Genomic DNA, 19,905 nt, shown 5'->3' on the forward strand with positions numbered 1-19,905 from the left:
CTCTCCAGTGCCCACCAAAGCCACTGGCACATAGTAGCTACTCAATAAAAACAATTAGTGAATGAATGCTTGGGTGGATGTGAAGCATTTTTTCCTATTGAGATTCAACTCACAGGCTCTTTGAAAAGAAAATGTGAGAAGGGCTTTAGAGTTGAAAGGATAATGTAACACTCATTTCAAAATGCAAAAGTTGTTCTTTCTGCTTCTATTCAGTTCATTCTTCACTGGTTGGAAGTGTTTTCAGGCAGCCAGCCAACTGGACTTAATTGAGGGCACTACTGTTGCGAATTGCCATGCAGAGAGAAGGATGAGGCCAGGTCCCGGTCTGGAGAAATCCATAATCTCATACTCATAAGAGAACTGCTATAGGATTTTTAAAAATATAGCATACATCCAACCCACCATTAGGAGGTAATTTCTTAAAGTTGATCTCTGCTTGACTAAATGGTTTTACTCTTCCCTTTTGGTCAGCTCCTGTTCGCTAAGCCCCGCGTTTACAAGACAGCTGTCTGTGCTTAAGGGTATAAGCTGTGGCTTTCCAAATGGAGTGGTCTCTGCCGCCCTGGCCTCGGTCAGCTCCATGACCAGTGAGCCCCGACGAGCCTCTGGATGATTGTGGTGAGAGTCTCAGGGTTTTACGGTCGTCTGTCCCACAGGAGAAGAGCCTAAGCATTCTCAGTGCCTGGCCTTTCCCCAAAGAGGTATGTGCTCAGTGGTGGTGACAGAGAGCTAAAGGACTTGGGAACATTATTCAGAGTTCCAATTATTAGCAAAAATGCAAGCAGATGGAGCAGGGAAATAATATCTTTTGCTAATTATCCAAATGGATGAGCTGACAGAACTTTACACTCTCCCACGAGAGCCAAAGGGCCATGGAGCCCTGGCCATTTCTGGCCAAGCTGGCCAGCTGCCCTCAAGCGCAGGGCCTGCGGTCTTCCCTTCCGCTCACCTGAGTCCTCTGGGGGAGAGCCTTTCTTTTGTGGGGAGGGTAGGAGAGGGCTTTTGCTGTTATTGTTTCAATGATACTCTGCTTGAATGCCAGATTTTCTGTTAAGTGTTAGAAAAAATGTTTAAAAATCGAGTTTACTAAACATAGAAGCCCAAATGTGTTTTTAAACATCTACACGTCCTTTTGAGACCTGCTATGATATTCTCGTACATTCTTTTTTCTTGCAAAGAATGCATAGAAATAGCATTAGTAAATATCCCATCCACTCAATTATCCATTCATCTCTCCAAATCACCTCGCTAGAGACTTCTCTCTTTCTTCCTCAGCAATGGTTGCTCAGCATTTCAGCAGAGCATGGATGGCTCCACACTTACAAGTTGAATTTATGCACGAGCCTGTTCGTTCCGTTCTGTTCACCAACTTTTGCTGCCCTCCTAACCCTACACAGATGTCTCACAAACCCAGGCTGCGCTCACGGAGGATGGGCAGAATAAGCAGGGCAAATCCATGGCCCACACAACTCAAAGCACAAGACCCACTGAAGGTGAGTCAATAACATCAAACCCAAATGCAAAGCAAGTACGTCACACCCTGTATGTTCTTCGCAACCTTCGTCCTTGCACTGCAAATTTTAGACATTTGCAAAAAATATTGTAAGCTCTCTCTCCACTTTTTCCGCTCCATTGAAACTCTCAGAGGCTCTGCATTACCTTTCTCTCACACCATTACCCCCAGGACAAACGACCTGCTTCTGGGGTTCATGCCACTCATGTTCCAAGAAATATTCCATTTCTTCCATGTGCCTCGAGACCCCTAGCCTTTTTAAATTCCTAGGAAGTTCCCTCTGCTAAGAGAAATAATGTGATCTATAGCAATAGATTAAGTGAGGTATTTAATTTCAGATAGCATTTCTAGCCTTTTCTGGATAACTTATGGATAACAAAAATGAAATTTGCTAACCAAGGAGTTCAGAAAAAGCAATAAATAAGTAAACATGACTTGATAGAGATGCGGAATTCCATTTCTCTTATTAGCATGGCTACTTTTGGTTAATGGGATCTGACTTTTAACACAGTAAAATGTTAAGTCTACCTCATGTGGCGTTGTTTAAAAAAAATCATAATATTTATCAGTCTTTGGAGAAAATAAAATGAAAAACAAAGCTGCCATACAAATGCATCAGTAACTTAACACATGAAGTGTAGTTCGCTGTATCAGTCATGCATTATCAAACTAGGCAGGGTCTCTTTCTGTCTTGTTACTGCTGGAGAAGTAAGATCACAGGCTTAAAGTTGGAGGGGACCACAGACCTCAAATCCAATCACTTTACTTCGAACACTATCGTTATCGATATCACATATATGATAAAAAGAAAAAGAAGGCTTAAGGGTGTTTTAAAAGAAGAGGGGGTCTTGCCTCAATCCACATAGCTAATGTGTGCTTGAGCTGAAATGTGAACACTAGTCCATAGATGGTGCTTTTTCGACAGTCTGCTAGCTAGTATTTGATCTGTAAACACACACACACACATGCACACACACATACACACACGCTTAACATTTATCCTCATTAGTAATCAACGGATGCCGTGTACTATGCTGTGCATAGGCAGACAACAGATGACTCACCCAAAGGATAAAAATGGGGAGAGATGAATGAATGTGCTATTTACAGAGGTGTGGCCAGGTAAGAGAACCAAGGCGTGGTGAAGCATTTAGAGACTGGGAACACGGGGAGGCCATTCTCACCTCTCAGACAAGAGGGCAAATCAATAACTGATGAGACCCAAGTGTGAAGGAAAAAGGGAGAAGATTAAACCACAGGACTCAGTCCCTGTCAGACCAGAGGCCAGTGATTAGATGGTGGGGGCAGTGTAGAATTAATACCCCAACTGCTCTCTTCTCCCACCAGCTAATCTGCCAGTGTCTTCCACTGGACAAGGGAAACCAATGGAAAGCCAAGATTCCCATGATAAGGCTTATGGGCCCCAAGCCCAACAGAGAAGGGCAGGAGATGGGAGTCAGGAGACACTCAAGAGGAATAGAGAATGGCCAGCACACTCACCAAGCCATTGCTGAAGAAGTTAGCCGAACTTTGTGCAAAAGTGTGTGCACACAATGTTCAGTGCAATATTATTTATAGATGTAAGGCATCAAAAATAATAAAAATAATCAACAGTAAATGACTAGAGAAGTCAATTCTAGATGTGACCCATAACTTTTCAGTTGAAAATTATGAAATGATTAAAAAGCATACTATAAAGAATACTTATTGAAATGGGCATATTTATGCTATATTAAGTTAAATCAGAAGACTTATAAAGCATGTACATGTGTTTTATATGTACACACATCTGTGTGCCTATGAATATATATGTATAACTACCTAGTTATATGAATGTTTATATCAAAGCTACCTTGATTTGAAAGATCTCAAATGAAGAGTTTAAATTATATTGAAATTAGGATGTACTAACCCATAAGAGAGTGACAGGCTTCTTAAGAAATTTTAAATAGTGTTTGTTTTCTTTTAAGTTCAACTAGCATCATGGAGCAGCGTGAGGGGCAGGGTCTTTCCACTGAAATTGATGTGACATGATGATTTCACAAACACTAAATACATTTTTTTCAAATAGAACAAATTTAAAGCTATTGATATTAAGATAAAGAGTAGAGATTTCCTCTAGGTAAAGGTCAGTATTTGCAATGTACCATTGAACGTAGAAATACAAGATATTTTATAAAAAGGTTGTTGACTATTGTCAGATAAAATCAGTGAAGGCCGGTGGACATCTTGCCATCCAGATTTATGATTACTCATCATTATAATACATTGGTTCCTACAGCTTCTGATTTCTATCGGCCTTGTCTTTCCTCTTCATTTGTATGAATTTTAATTGAAAAACATATTGCAACTTTTTTCTACTGATAGGATGACTAAATTAGGAGGATACTAAGTGATTATGCCCTGGAAAAAAAAAATTATAGTCTCTACAGTGAAATGCATCTGGAGCGTCTCATTCCCCGGATACTCAGATCTCTTCAGAACCCAGGTAGAGATAGACATTTACTCTGCAGGGCTCAATTTCTTTATTGTAAACTTTCAGTTGAATTTAACCATCAGAAATGTGAGACATGTATTGCTTTGACCAGCCTAAGAGAGGAGATAATTCATATTCTCCTGATGGCTAAGACATGTGACTGCTTCAGTCCAGGACTATTGATAACTTTACTTAGTTAAAAAAAAGTAAAAGGACTATTGTTGAAAAGAAATTAAACAACAAGAAATAGGAATACTATAACAATATAGTATTATATATTATATTATTTTTCCTATATTATTATATATAGGAAAAAATATGAGACGCAGATCCCAAATTCTAAGTGCTCAGAGAAATCAAACAGAACTATGTGGCTGTCCTATTCAAAGAGGATTCTTGTTCAGGGAAAGAAAACAACATCAAAATGTAAATATTGACCAAATGGTGATATTTGGAAGTCCTCAAAGGATCGCAGGCTAAGGAAATGCTAAACATTTGAGAATTTTTTTTAAATAAAAATAAATAAAGGAGACTTAGAAGGAACGGCAAAATCAGTAACAACAGCAGCAATAATAATGATGTTTCCATCCGATGGAATTTTTTTTTTTATTCGCCTTCCACTATTTCTGCTTCACCAGAATCGTCTCACAATAATTTGAATTGATTGATATATAAGTAGCTTGGCTTCCCTAGCAACAACTTCCATTTATAAAATGTCATCAATACACAGATCCTGGATGGTTTTCTTCAATGTTTGCATAATGTTCTAATTACTTCAAAGACTAAAATGTTCTGGGCACATTTAGAAAATAGGAACCATGTGAACAAAGCTCTAACTGTATTATACAGTCAAATGGAGGAAGCCACAGAAAGACAGCACATGTCCAAGTATAAACCAGGAAGCGTGTCCATCCAGAAAGGGAGAAAATCAGGACTGTTTCAGCTTTCCCAGGAAAAACAATTCTGGAAATAGGGGAGGTTTGAGCTGGCTTCAAAAAAGGATACCATTTTTAATAAATCTTTGGATGAGGAAAGCAAAGAATGTCAAATGCTGGAAATTTGCCATGAGCAGATGGACAAAAAATGCTCACGTTTCCCTTTCATCAATCATTGGTCTCCTCCCAATTTTTCCTCTGCTTTTTACCCTAAATTCTCTCTCTCCATCTCTCTCTTTCTCTCTCTCTCTTCCCCGACCCCTCCCTTCTTCCCTCTCTCCCTTTCTCTCTTCCCTCCTTGTCTCAAAATGTCATAATATGTATGACATTGTGGCTTTTATTTCCTCCTCTTCTATTACAGGGAAATTGCAGTTGCAACTTTCATGTAATTGCCTATGTATTAAAAATGATTAAAATGATCTTTACCTGAATATAATCTTCAATTGATTATTCATACCTGATATAGGATGATCGATTTAATTTAACATAAGTGGAAACTGAAAGATCTCTTTATTGAAAAAAAGCAATGTAGCCTAATTCCGTTTGCTCATCACATTTTTTAGTGCAAAATTCTTTCTCATTTGCTGAATGGCAAATTTAGAAGGCACTGAAGCACAGGCAAGTGCATAGCCTCTAGGGCCAGATTGGCTGAGTTGATATCCAGGCTCTGTGACTTACTGAATATCTCTGACCTTGAGCAGGTTATCTTGTCAGTGCCTCAGTCTGTTCTTCTGTGTAATGGGGATAACAAGGTAGCTGTTGTAAAGATTAAAATGAGCTAATGTTTGAAAAGGTTTAGCATGGTTCCTGGCACTTAGGAAGTGCTATATATATCTGCTAAGTAATACCTCAAAAACCTGATTAGCTTCATGGAATTTAGCTAGGTAGCAAACCAGCTTCTGAGCCGCCAAGGTAGATATGATTAATTATGCCGAATTTCGGGTCTAAGGTGGAAACAGTGAAAAAATATGCTTGCTAATGAGAGCATATCGAGAGTCACATCACTGAAATGACGACCTTCATTCTGTCCTTCAAAAACTGTTGAAGTGGTGGCACATCTGAATAAGAAGAGTCACTTTGACAGCCATCTAATAAGTGTTTTCTTCCTTTCCAATCACTTTAAATTAGAAAATAACTTAGAGATTAAAATAGGCAGAGAATCTGTTTTGGGGTTCTCATGTTTTAGAAAGGCATAACTGCAAGGAGAACACTTGAATCAAAACCCACTATCATGATGATAAGAAAGCAGCCAGCCCCAGCAGGCGTAACACTACATTAAACAAATATTTTATAACATTTTTTTGAATCAAAGGTCGTAGATAATATAACCTACTAAAACACACAATTTCCAGAAAAAAATCAATACAATGCTTTAACTCTAATATAAATGGAAACTATAAGAAAAATAATTTATAGTAAATTATATGCTATCTAATTACTATATATAAACTATATTAATACTCAAACACAATGAGATTGGGAAACATCATGCAGTTTGCAGAGCTCACTCCATTCAGTGTCCCCGTGGTTTTGTGACCCACACACGCAGTTGAGACAGGGATCCTATTAGTGGTGATGTATTAGTCCCCAAAGTTCCATTTTAAAAAGGTATTTTTCTATTTAGAAATATATAAAAGAAATAGTTGATTGTTGAAGCTCTGAGAATGGTAAAACTTTTTGAAGGAAGAAACTTGATATTGACCTGTCTTGACAGATGACTCCCATGCAGTAAAGGGATACTAGACAGAACCAGGGTTCTACAATATACTCTAGACACTGCAGATGGGTTAACTTCATTTCCATATTTCTACATTAGGAATCTCATGTAATGTATAATAACGGGCAGCTTCACTGAACACTTAACCAAATATGACATACTGCCGGAAAGGGAGTGGAGCTACTGCCCGTGGCTACCATGCCTGACTACTCAACTAAGTGACATAGCTTAGCTCTTGTTTCATTCAATTCTCATTCTTATACATCAAGAGAAATACGAAAGGTGGAAAAGAGGATTCAGACAAACTGTCTTTAGGACTCAGGATTGAACATTTGTAATTCTCCACCTTAACTGTGTCAGGTAGAAAACTGTTTCTCCCTGTGTTAGTTTGCTAGGGCTGCCATAACAAAGTACCACAGACTGGACAGCATGAACAAGAGAAATTCATTCTCTCACAGTCCTGAAGGCTAGAAGTCTGAGCTCAAGGAGTCCCTTTCTTGGATTGTAGATGGCCATCTTCTCCCTGTGTCATCCTCCTGTGATCTTTTCTCCAGATCTTTCTGTGTCCAAATTTCCTCTTCTTACAAGGAAACCAGTCATTATTGGATGAAGGCCTGTCCTAAAGGTCTCATTTTAAGTTAAGTATGTCTTTAAAGACCCTATCCCCAAATACAGTCACATTTTAAGGGACTGGTGTTAGGGATTCAATATATGAATTTTCAGGGGACACAATTCAGCCCATAACACTATCTACTTATGGTAGCTATAAATTATCATTAAGGACCATGATAAAATCTATCTAAGACACTGAATTAAAGAGCAAGTCTACAGCAATACTCCTGCGCTACCTAGAAAAGTCAAAGGCACTGTGCTGAGATAGGTGTGATTCTGTGCCTCTTCTTCCTCTGCAACCTGAATCCTGGCTCCCCAGCCCAGGAGTTACTTTCCTCTGGCATCAGTAGACTGAGTCTGAAGGGATATATGTGTGTACCAGAGCATTCAGGGGGCCATCTCCCCTCCCCCTGGAGGCACACCCCCTATTTTTAAACTCATGCTAATGTCCACGTGGCATATAGGTAACACCCTTAACAGGCACTCAGGGAGACAGCTCCCCTCCAGCCCCAAGTGTGCACGAGGAGAGCACAAATTAGAAAACGCAGCTTCTTTGTTCACTCCTGAAACAAGGAAACATTAGCAGGTAGTAAAGAATGGTGGGAGTAAAAGCACATGAAAGTTAACTAAAAAGGGCTCATGAATGTTGCCCAGAAAAATTTAATTCATTCTATCTCAATATTCAAAACTCTTGCTTTTCTTAATTTTTTTTAACACAAAAGCTTTTAGTTTTCTTCCTAGCCACTGGCCTCTCTGTCTCAGTCACTTCTGCTTTTTTCCTCCTGCACAGCTGAATTTCTAAATATTGGAGGGCTCAAAGACAATCCTTACTTTCCTTCCCTTCTCAATCTTCACATTCTTTTCAGGCAATTTTATATAATTTATTTCCACCCCTGATTTCTATCTTAAACTCCAGACCAGACATCTATCCACATACCGGACATCTACACTTGAATTTCTCAGAGGCATTACAAATTTTAATTATCTGAAAGAGAATAATTCATTTCATGCCAACTCTTCTTCTGCCCCAGTCCTCCTCGTTTTTGTAAATGGTATCGTTATGCATCCAGTTACTTAATAAAAAATTTAAAATATTAAACACATAAATGCATAAAAATAGCAGGCATACTTGATTTCCTTTTCTATTCATATATAATCCATTAATAGGTCCTATTGACCTTACTTCAAAATTTTACCCAAAATATCCATTTCTCTCCATCCCCATTAGAATTATAGCAGTTTAAACTACCATTATCTGGCCTAATTGACGTCTTTCCTTCCTGTCCTGTCACCCTGTCTAGCTGGTCTATTTTGAAGACCTCATCAGCTATGCCTTTCCTTTTTGCTCAGTGGCCTCTAATCCAACTAAGCTACCACATCACAATGGTACTAAATGCATTGTCACTTTACAGTCTTGCAAAACTATTCCCTTTGTGGGAGAAGAAGAAGAAGGAGAAGGAGAAGGAGAAGGAGAAGGAGAAGAAGAAGGAGAAGGAGAAGGAGAAGGAGAAGGAGAAGAAGAAGGAGAAGGAGAAGAAGAAGGAGAAGGAGAAGAAGGAGAAGAAGAAATTCTTTTCCTTTACATTTTCATATGATTGATTTGTTCTTTGGGTCTCAGCAAGAAAAAGACTTCACTTCCATAAGAAGTCCTTGTTAATCATTCAATCTATGGTAGCCTACCAGGCTCTGAATTACATTAATTTTAACTTTAACCTATCATTTATCACTGCATAATATTTCATCCCACCCTATTATCATGTAAGACCTAGAAGATCAGGCATCTTAACGATCTTGTCCATTGCTCTATACTTAAAACCTAGAACAATGCCTAACTCATGGAAGGAAGTCACGAAATTTGTGGAATGAAATGAATGAATGAGCAAAAGTTTGTATGATGTATGTTTGCATCACTAATTTTATTTGATATTCCTTTCTGATATTCTTTTCCCCAAACAGTAGAATGAAAATGGTTTCAAGGATGAAATGAGAATGATTTCAATGTATTATGTGGACTTTGAAGTGCTAGGCAAACGTGCTTGTTGAAAAAAGAAAACAGCCTCCATGTTGCCAGTTCTTAAAATGCCCAGATATGAACATTTAGTGGTTAAAAAAAAGTGTCAGTTTTCTTAGTGACATTCTTCTAGTCAATTAATCTTATCTAAATTATAAAATTATTTTCTTGACATTAATTAAATTTATTTTTATTTTGAATGTAAATAGAGCAACTTATAAATATTTCTATTTTTCCTGGAGTAGGGGGTAATTAGAGTAGAGATTATTTTCTGGTGAAACAGAGGAAACAAAATTTGTGTGAACAGTAGGCTGATGATGCCTTTTATTTTTTCATTTAAAAATTTTTTTAATATCTTAATTGGAGTATAATTGCTTTACAATCTTGCATTACTTTCTGTTGTATAACAAGGTGAATCAGCTGTATGTATACCTATATCCCCATATCCCCTACCTCTTGTGCCTCCCTCCCACTGACCCTATCCCACCCCTCTAGGTCGTCACAAAGCATCGAGTTGATTTCCCTGTGATGTGCAGCAGCTTCCCACTAGCTATCTATTTTACATTTGGTTGTGTATATATGTCAGGGCTATTCTGTCACTTCGTCCCAACTTACGCTTCCCCCCAACCTCCGTGTCCTCAAGCCCGTTCTCTACATCTGCGTCTTTATTCCTACCTTAACACTAGGTTGGAAGACGAATGGATAAAGAAGATATGGAACATGTATACAATGGAATATTACTCAACCATTAAAAGGAATGAAACTGAGTTATTTGTAATGAGGTGGATGGACCTAGAGTCTGTCATGCACAGTGAAGTAAATCAGAAAGAGAAAAACAAATACCGTATGCTAACACATGTATATGGAATCTAAAAAAACGGTACTAATGATGCCTTTTAGATTAATCAGGAATTCTCTTTCCTTGGTGTATGGAAACACCCATTTTCTTTAGCAGTCTTTCCAGTTAGAGCAAAAGAGGAAGTACTTCTACTCTTTTTTTTATCTAAAAAAAGTCGTATCATGTTGCTCTTAATCTCATACTCTGCCTGCTATAGGACCATAGACCATAAATTACAGTTTTGTTTTGTAGACCATAAATTACAGTTTTGTTTTGTTTTTAGTTTTAATTTCTTTTCTCTTCTTCCTTTGACTCCTTCTCCAGGATTTTTAAAAAATAATTATAAGTACTATTCAAAACTACAATTTGGGGATTAATTTAAATATTAAGATCTTTGAAACCTTTCCTCTAATGTTTTAATAACTGTTCAATCAAAATTAACATATCACTCTGTATTTTAAGAACTAAGAGAAAAAGAAAATAGTACAAAAGTTGAGTTAATATTTGGATTTGACATATTTCTGATTGTGTTTTAAATTGATATTGTTATTTTGGGGAATCCAAAGTAACCGGTTGTAGAGTACTTTTTCCTTCACCCAGTTTTAGTCCCTTGATTTTACTGTTACAGACACTGTAGAACATGAGCTAATGGTCTCAATTCAGGAATAGATGTTTCAAGACTTAGACCTTTGCAAACTGTTTCATGCTCTGATGGTATTTTGTTTACTTGGTTTTGATTTCTGTTTTAATTATTGTTATTTATTCTAAAGTGAGAGTGGAATATGGCCATCTTTAAATTTCTTTGTACACTATAAGCAATTTCTGTACAATGGAGGAAGGTATTTTCCAATAACACTCTTCAACAGGGATAAGTAAACAAAAAGTGCTTGACGGCTGTAATTATCTGGACAATTTCCCTCTTTACTTTGCTTAGAGAAACTAAAATACCTATGTTTTGTTTCTCTCTCTCTCCCTCTTTCACACACACACACACACATGCATGCGCACACGCACACACGTGCACGCACGCACGCGCGCGCGCACACACACACACACACAGTTTCTTATCTCTGAAAATAAGAAGCATAGGCTATGTGGTCTTTGAAGTTAAATAAGGGGGAGAAGTTATTTAATTTCTCTGTATATATTCTTTCCAGAGTAGTCTGAAGTAGATAATTAGTTTGTTAATTATTACAAGGCAATTTTTTCCGTTTTTAATAATCCTCAAATGTAGCGACGAGAGAAGGGGAATTCATTTGAGAAACTTAAATTTGAGAAATGTGTTAATGAGAATGCTTTACCCAGAGAATTCCAAATCTATGTGGTATCTGCTTTAACTAAATATTTATTTAAAAAGTCCTCCCCAAAGCATAAGGGGAATACAACTGCATTACTGATTTCCACCACTGAAGGCAGTAAAGTTTGATTCAGTTTTGAAATTCTGAGTTTAGTTTTATGCAATCCCATTCTACTTTCAAATGGGCATCCTGGGAATATTCTGGCTAGTTTGTGTGTGTGTGTGTGTGTGTGTGTGTGTGTGTGTGACTATTATAATAGCATGGACTTTTGTGACTCTATTAAACTATAAGGTTCAAATCCCAATTCACAGTTTAGGTGAAACTTACTCAAGTGCGAACAGCACCAATGCCATTTCCCCAGGACAAACCTCACTGTGTGTCATTTAGCTATATTTTTACCCACTCCTCTGCTTGTCCTTATTGTATCTTTCTGTGAGTCATAAACTGCACACAAATTGTGTCACATTGGATGAGGAGGAAAGGATGGAACAAATTGTACTGTTTGTTTGAGGCAGTGATGGTGACTTGGGAGGGAAGACTGAGAGAGCAAGCCTGGGGTCACAGACTGATTTCATACAATAGCTTTGGGTCTTCCCAAGCACATTTGTGAAGTCACCAGATGTTGTGTTACTACTTTAATTTTTGTGTGTGTTCATCCTCCTTTCTAAGGAGTCAGTGGGCAATCATCAGAGTTGACGATCTTAGCCAAGTTGATCCTTTTGGGGTGACGTTGATTATCTTCTGTTGAAGCTACCCTATGACTTTTCCTATCAGAATACCAACATCAAGAAGGAGAGCGAACATTAGAAAAGTCCTTACAGTTCCTTCATCAATAAAACTGAGAGAATTCTTATTAAGATTCTTTGATCACACATGTAAACCAATAATTCGAATGACTCTGAACAAGAGACACATTTTAATCAATCGAGAATAATGTACTGAGTGTCTACGAAACGTTAAGCGTAAGCCATTCCCAACCCAATTCATCCTTTCCTGCATCTGGTAGAATTCAACTAATGGACTCTGACAGAAGAAAGAACAGAAAAGTCTCCCTTGAGCCCATCCTTCTGGTAACTCACCCCAGTGTGAATGTAAACAACACCTCCACAGCACATGAATTTTAAAAGCAATATGATGAAAGCCCTTCTCACTAACTCTAGACATTATACATTGTAAAAATGAACACTGTCGCCTTTCAAATCTTTTAAAAGTAGATGCTAGTGATTTTTACTCTTAAATTACATAACTGTGAAGTATGCTACACACTGGAGAGTACTTGAGTGTTGGCATATGATATTACTTATGATTTATTAAATGCAAAGTGTATTTATCAAGATTATACCTAAACTGAGAATAATAAGTATAGCCTTATAAGAATTTGGTACGTGTGCATTTTGCCCTTCTCTTCCCCACACACACAATTTAAATTACCTCACGAAATGAAAGTTTTAGCTAATTTATTTCAGTAACTCCCAATATGGAAGTCTGAAAATGACTTTTAATCTCCACTGGGAATTTCTGGATGAGGGACAAAGGGACGCAGAACCTTCTGAGGAATGAAAATGCCAACAGGTCAGTCCATAACCTTTATAGTAACAACCAATTATTAGCCTAAAGTCAGTAACTGGAACTCACAATAAACCAGCATTGTCTTCTGTATTGCATTTATGAAGATGGCATAAATTGAATATATGAGAACTGGCATATATAAGATATGAGTTGAAGTTACTTATGAAAGAGATAGAATCTCTTCTTCCAGAAAGCTATAACCACAGTCCCAAAGTGATATAATCAGAGACAACCGTCAAATAATTGTTTACTACCATCTAGTACTACTTCTTTGCCCCAGGAAAGGTGTCACCATGCCCAAAACAAAAAAACACAACACAGAATGATAAACCACATTAAAATGAAAAGCTCAGCCTGTCTTAACGTTCATCCACTTCTGTGCATTTTGACCCTCATTCCCATCAGGTCTTTACGAGTGTGCAGAATTACCTGCCATGTGGTAAGTTCAGTCCCAACTTGCTGCACGGGCCCTTAGGGATTTAAGAAGATGAAGAGAAGATCAGAAAAAAGCAAATTTGAAAGACACCACACTAATTCTGAAATTAGAAAAAACCCGATCTCATACCATCAATTATAGTATATGCAGTTAAAATGAAAGATTGGATTACCAAATTTATGGATTATTAAAGAAAGTTTCAATTACGTCCGTCTACTCAACATACTAAAGCAGGTATATATGACCTAATTACACATGAAAAATACCGTTAAATAAGACATAAATGGAAAAACCATCTTCCTTCTCTCCTCCCCGTTCCTGGCTAAATGCTTACTAAGCAGAAAGTTCAATAGACCAAGAGATCGTTAATTATTATATTATCACATAAACTACCTTAAGTGTCATTAAATTATAATACCAAAGGTATTTAGGTGTTAGTAGCATTGCTATACTAGGAGAACTTTAACATTTATATATTCAAATGGAAAACATTTTTAAAAAGAAGAATTAACCATGTTTATACTGAAGCATGTAGTTAAAGCCATCTCTGAAATTCATTTTACAAATATCACGCAGATCCCAGTGAAACTGAATTTATTCTTGGTTTTATGTAGGTGATATAAAACACAGCTATAGGTTCTGTAATTTTCTTCAACTCTGCGTAAGTAAAAGAGGCCTTATCATTTCCTATTGCCTGACGAGGCACTGCGTCCTCCCAGGAGTTAAGAACACTAGGAACTATGGAATCTAGCTTTAAATGTTTTGGCAGTAACTCTGCAAATTAGCTTAAAACGTTTAGGCAGTAATTATCACCTCCAAGCCTGTTCCACTCAATATCTTCACCACTGCAAACTGAGGACATAATAAATTGTACAGAGATTTAAGTCAAAGCAGTTTCTTGGATGGAGTAAAAAGAATGTTCTTAGCAATCTGGAGTTTCAAATCAGTGATGGTAACTCTTACAGTGAGAACACTCATTATTCTTTTGTTTTTTTTTTTTTCGGTACAGGGCACGAACCCGTGTCCCCTGCAACGGCAGGCGGACTCTCAACCACTGCGCCACCAGGGAAGCCTTCTCATTATTCTTTTGTTTGTTTATTTGTTTTGTTCTTAAAATGCCCAGACTCCCCAGAACAATATGCACTATTTGCTTTATTATGTTCCCTGGTCTAACCTGACTACTCGTTTAATCTAATACTTATATTGGGTTTTGAAAGTTCCTGATGCCATTCAGCTGTGTCAGTTGGCCTGGCGTTATCAAAAACTGATGAGAGGAAAATGGAAGATGGAAGTCCGAGAAATATTTAAGGTAAACTTGGAGGATCTTAGATGTTTGGGCATTCAACAGGTAGGCATCACACAGTACAGCATGTAAAGATGTAATCTAACATGGAAAGCATTTTCTAAATTGAGTTAAGTGTTAATAATTTATATACTAGATGGTGAGTTTTCCTAACTTCAGTTTATTGTTGATGCTGTTATTGCTGCCGAAAAGTTGCTTTTTGTGTATCCCATGATCCCCACCATAACTGTATGCTCTCCCATCTGCTAAGTATCTAGAAAAATATTAGCAATGAAGAAAACGGGACCATTCAAGACAATTCTAGACTCTCTGCCTCAGAAATGAGTTCATTCGTATCTAGACTGTGTGTGAAGCATTAGGATTAATATCCAACCTAGTGGTTCTACCTTCACTGACACTAAAACTTCTGAGCGCAAAGGGTTTCTGTCCTTAAGTCAGCTGGAGATTCTATAGTAGATTTTGGTCCAGAAATATCTCGAGGATGAACAGACTGAAAAAATTTGAACAACCCAGAGGGGGAAATACACAGCTTGCAACTTCTTTTAGATGAACTTTCTTCTTCCAGATTTCCTTTGCCCATCGCCAATCTAATTGAATTTTCCTTGTTATTTCATTCCTCTCAGGGCCCCGTCTGTAGTTTTGAAAATTTCTTTTGTCACCTCCTTCTCCTTAAAATATTGCTTTAGGAAATGGGTGCCCATTGTTGCTGAGGAAAATCTATACCTCTCTACCGGTCTCAGTAGGATACCCTCACCTTAATGCTTAGAATAATTGAAAACAACTGTGTTTCACTCTTTTAATTGAAATAAAGATAATTTTCTAAACCTGAAGAAGGTCTCGGATGTTGGCAAACGTGTACCTCAGGTCACATACCCGACATTTTGCCTTACACTCTACAGCTCTCACTTTCTCACAGTCCTCTCAAATTCCAAACACATTTCTAAAATTTTATTTCAGTATGCATTTTGTTCTGTGGGAAAGATGGTAATATTTAGCATCAATTAATAAACTGCTTGTCTTTATGTCCAGAGAATTTGAAATCATTTTTTTCTGATGGAAGCCTTATTTTTTATCCAAAATTTTTTTTAATTCACCAATTAAAAAAAATTAATTTATTTTAAAATACTTATTTATTTTATTTATTCTTCTGGCTGTGTTGGGTCTTAGTTGCAGCAGACAGAATCTTCACTGTGGCGCAGGGCTTCTCTCTAGTTGTGGCACATGGGCTCTGTAGTTTGCGGCACATGGGCTCTCTAGTTGAGGCACGTGAGCTCAATAGTTGTGGCATGGGGGCTTAGTTGCCCCGTGGCATCTTAGTTCCCTGACCAGGGATCGAACCAGCGTTGCCTGCATTGGAAGGCAGATTCTTTACCCCTGGACCACCAGGGGAGTCCCTATCCAAAATTTTTTGAATGAATTTGCAACATAAATATTTTGAGGCATGAACTTGACTTCAGAGTAGAATTTTGGTACAATTCGTTTATGTCATAGCATAAATAATAATAATAGCACTTTATATGAGCCAGATATATAAATTATTTTTAATCCTCGAAATAATTTAATTTCTTAGATGTAAATATAATCTAATCTTATAAATGAGGAAATTAAAGAGTACATTGTGTATGTCACAGAGAGTTGTAGAGCCGAAACAAAGACCCAGAGACCAGACTCAACACCCACCCTATAAATGGCTTCTTGTATGATCACCTGATTCTCCTTTCTATGCGATTATAACATTCAAAAGTAATCTACCTGGGCTTCCCTGGTGGCGCGGTGGTCGGCAGTCCGCCCGTCGATGTAGGGGACACGGGTTCGTGTTCCAGTCTGCGAAGATCCCGCATGCCACGAAGCGGCTGGGCCGGTGAGCCATGGCCGCTGAGCCTGCGCTTCCGGAGCCTGTGCTCCGCAACGGGAGAGGCCGCAACAGTGAGAGGCCCGTGTACCGGGAAAAAAAAAAAAAAAAAAAAAAGTAATCTACTTAATATTATTGTGTTTTGGGTGGAGTGGGTTTTTTTGGGGGGGAAATTCTTTTGTTCCTTGAATATAACTTTTATTTCTTGAGGGTTTTTTTTGGCAACCCATTTCTAGCTAGTTTTAATCTCTCATCTAAATAAAGTTCTATTTTAAAATCAAACTTAGACTTTAGAAATATTGAACTTGCTTAAAAAGCTTTTGAATTTTCAGAAACCTAAAAATCACATTCACTGCTAAATAATTACTGTTTAGCCATCATTCCTTTACGTAATTAGGTATTTTCATAAGCGTTTACAACAAGGAAGTGATTGGTACAGGCTAACTCTATCTCTCCTTGTTCATTCACTTTTTTCCTCGACCCTTCCCTTTCTTCTCTATAGTTATGATTTGATTTGACGTCACAAAACTTTAAAGAGAAATGATAAGGCAATAAAAATATAAGTTAATTCTAGGGCTTCCCTGGTGGCGCAGTGGTTGAGAGTCCGCCTGCCGATGCAGTGGACACGGGTTCGTGCGTCGGTTCGGGAGGATCCCACATGCTGCGGAGCGGCTGGGCCCGTGAGCCATGGCCGCCGAGCCTGCGCGTTCGGAGCCTGTGCTCTGCAATGGGAGGGGCCACAACAGTGAGAGGCCCGTGTACCGCAAAAAAAAAAAAAAAGTCAATTCTAAGAGCTTTCTCTTTCCCTCTTTACATCCATAATATTAGTATGAAATTACCATACAATTTGATATTCAAAGCATGTGTATTTTTCTTTATATCCTTTATTCAGTAATTCCTTGTCTGAAAGGTAAATATTATATTTTACTTTTCAAAGTTATGGCATTTTTCTGGGGACACTAATTTGAAATTATATTTTCCTTAATCTGTGAGATCATCAAATAATGGGAGATTTCTGAAAGTAATCACTACATAGATTGTGGGTTAGATTTGTGGCGCTAAAGCACTAAAATAGAAAAAAGTAACTCTTAATTGCAATTCTGGAAGAACAATTATTCTGAGTTATATGATTCTTATGTACTCACATTAGACTATAATCAAAAGAAAGCTGGTGTACAGAAAGTGAAGAATGCAATAAAGGTTAAGATCAGGTTCTATATTCCAAATATTACATATTGATTCAGCCAGCTTCCTCCCAGTTTCCTAACCTTGATCATTGATTTCAAAGATGTTTTATACATGCATTCAGACCACCTTTCCCCAACTGTACTCTTTCTATTAATATTAAAACAATAAATCATTAAACATGAATTGTTTCTAAACAAATATCTTCAGAGAGTGTAATCTAGATAGCAGTAGTTGTCATGCATTTCTCTGAGACCTTTAAAATAGACTGGGGTTTTGGAAGCTACTTTTAGTTTATGCCACTTTCCTCAAACAGGCTTTCTCACAATTAATATTTGATTATAATGGGAAGTATCTCACTGTGCCCAGGGCCAATTAGCATTGCCAAAGGCCCAGACTGCAGGTGACTTTCTGTATACCAGGAGCTTTCCTGTAAGACTTGATCTCATTATGTTCATCCTTACTAGAGAATGCATCCCAGACAGATCCTGTACATCCAGCTACTCAATTCTTCTTGGAGTATACAATCAGAGTGGCAAGAGTTTCTATCCTCATTAGACTCATTTTCCTGGGGAAATTCACTGATTTCTGGGCACAGTTGAACATCTTGATTTCCAGAAGCAAATTCCACTCTAAGGACCACACCTGGAGATATACTAATTGTTTCTTTACTTATTGGAAAGTCCTGAATTTTTTCAGTGCTTCCTTAATAGAGTTAGTCACTTCAAAGTGTTATTAAAACCAAAATATTGTGATTCTTTTCATCTGTGAAGTTCCAGAATTTGGGGATGACTTTTGAGATAATTTACCAGGTGGCAGAATACTTACAGGTCTCTGGAATGATTATGATGATGATTCTGATAAGAATGTTTTTTGATGATCTTCATTTTTTAAAGAAAATATGAAGATACTAGATTACCCAGTCAATATTTACCTGAATAGATGTCAGTATAAACGTTATGCATATTTATCTTGATCTCTTTATTCAATCATTAGCCACCAACTCTGAGGTCAAAAGGGTTATTGATTACTCAGAGGTATAATCCCAGTATCTAACACAATGTCCAGCTCAATAATAGTAGAAACTCAACAAATATTGGAGATATAAATGAATGATGAATATGTTGTTTGTGAAACAATAACTTGTTCCAATTATGGGGTCATGTTAATATAAAAAAATAAGCCCAATAATTTCTGTAGAAGAAGAAAAGAGGACATGAGTGGTGGGAAACAGGAATTGTCTATCCTTTCTTATTTTATATTACTTCACTTCCAAAATAATACCACATGCCCATCTTCTTTCCTCATCATGTTTTTGTTTTCTCTTTGTGTGCCTTTGGTCCACTTAGTTTTACTATTCTCAAACTTTGATTGACCTTATATTCTTATATTGAACTAAAGAAACATTTCACTTCATCATATGCTGTCTTCGATTATTTTCAAATACAGTGTAATGCACATATCCATGATGAATTCACTCTCTGGAATAAGACAGTCCATGTTTACTGTATCTACTAGGCTTCTGATAGAAGTATCCTGAATCTATTGTTTGGCTTCTCACTTTTACAGATTCTTAAAGGTTGACTAGGCCAAATGGGCTTGGTACTTCCTACCTTCTCATTAAGAGTTATAATTGAAGTCAAAAAGAATCTTCTTAATATCTAATGATGAAAAGGGTGAACTGGATATGGAGAATGTAGCATTAGAATCTAAGGAATGTCTGATCCTGAAACTACTGAAGTCTTATTTCTTTAAGTATAATTGTAAGTTCCAATGTCCGTATCTAGTTAACACAAATTTCAAGCAAAGGTAGTTGCACTACAAAGAATGTGACATTGTTAACTTTCAAACATGGCAAAGTACATTGAAAATTGATAAAGGCAGGGTCTTAGCTCACACTGGCATGAAGTAAGACCATACTATATAGCACAGTGGTGACGCAGGGTGGCTACACGTGTCATTAAAACAAAGTTTTGTTTTGTTTGTTTTTACTCCTTAAGAGAAATGATTACAAACTGGTCAGAATGTTTTTGTAGGAAAGCAACACCCTCAGGTATGTCATTTTCTGTCACAAAACAATTAAATAGAAATCTTCTGCCAGCTTTTTAAACTCAGTACCCTAATAGATGGATTCAGTTCAAACCTGCCTGAAGTAGATAC

This window comes from Leucopleurus acutus (genome assembly GCF_964270905.1).
Source record: "Leucopleurus acutus genome assembly, chromosome: 9".
NCBI lineage: Eukaryota > Metazoa > Chordata > Mammalia > Artiodactyla > Delphinidae > Leucopleurus > Leucopleurus acutus.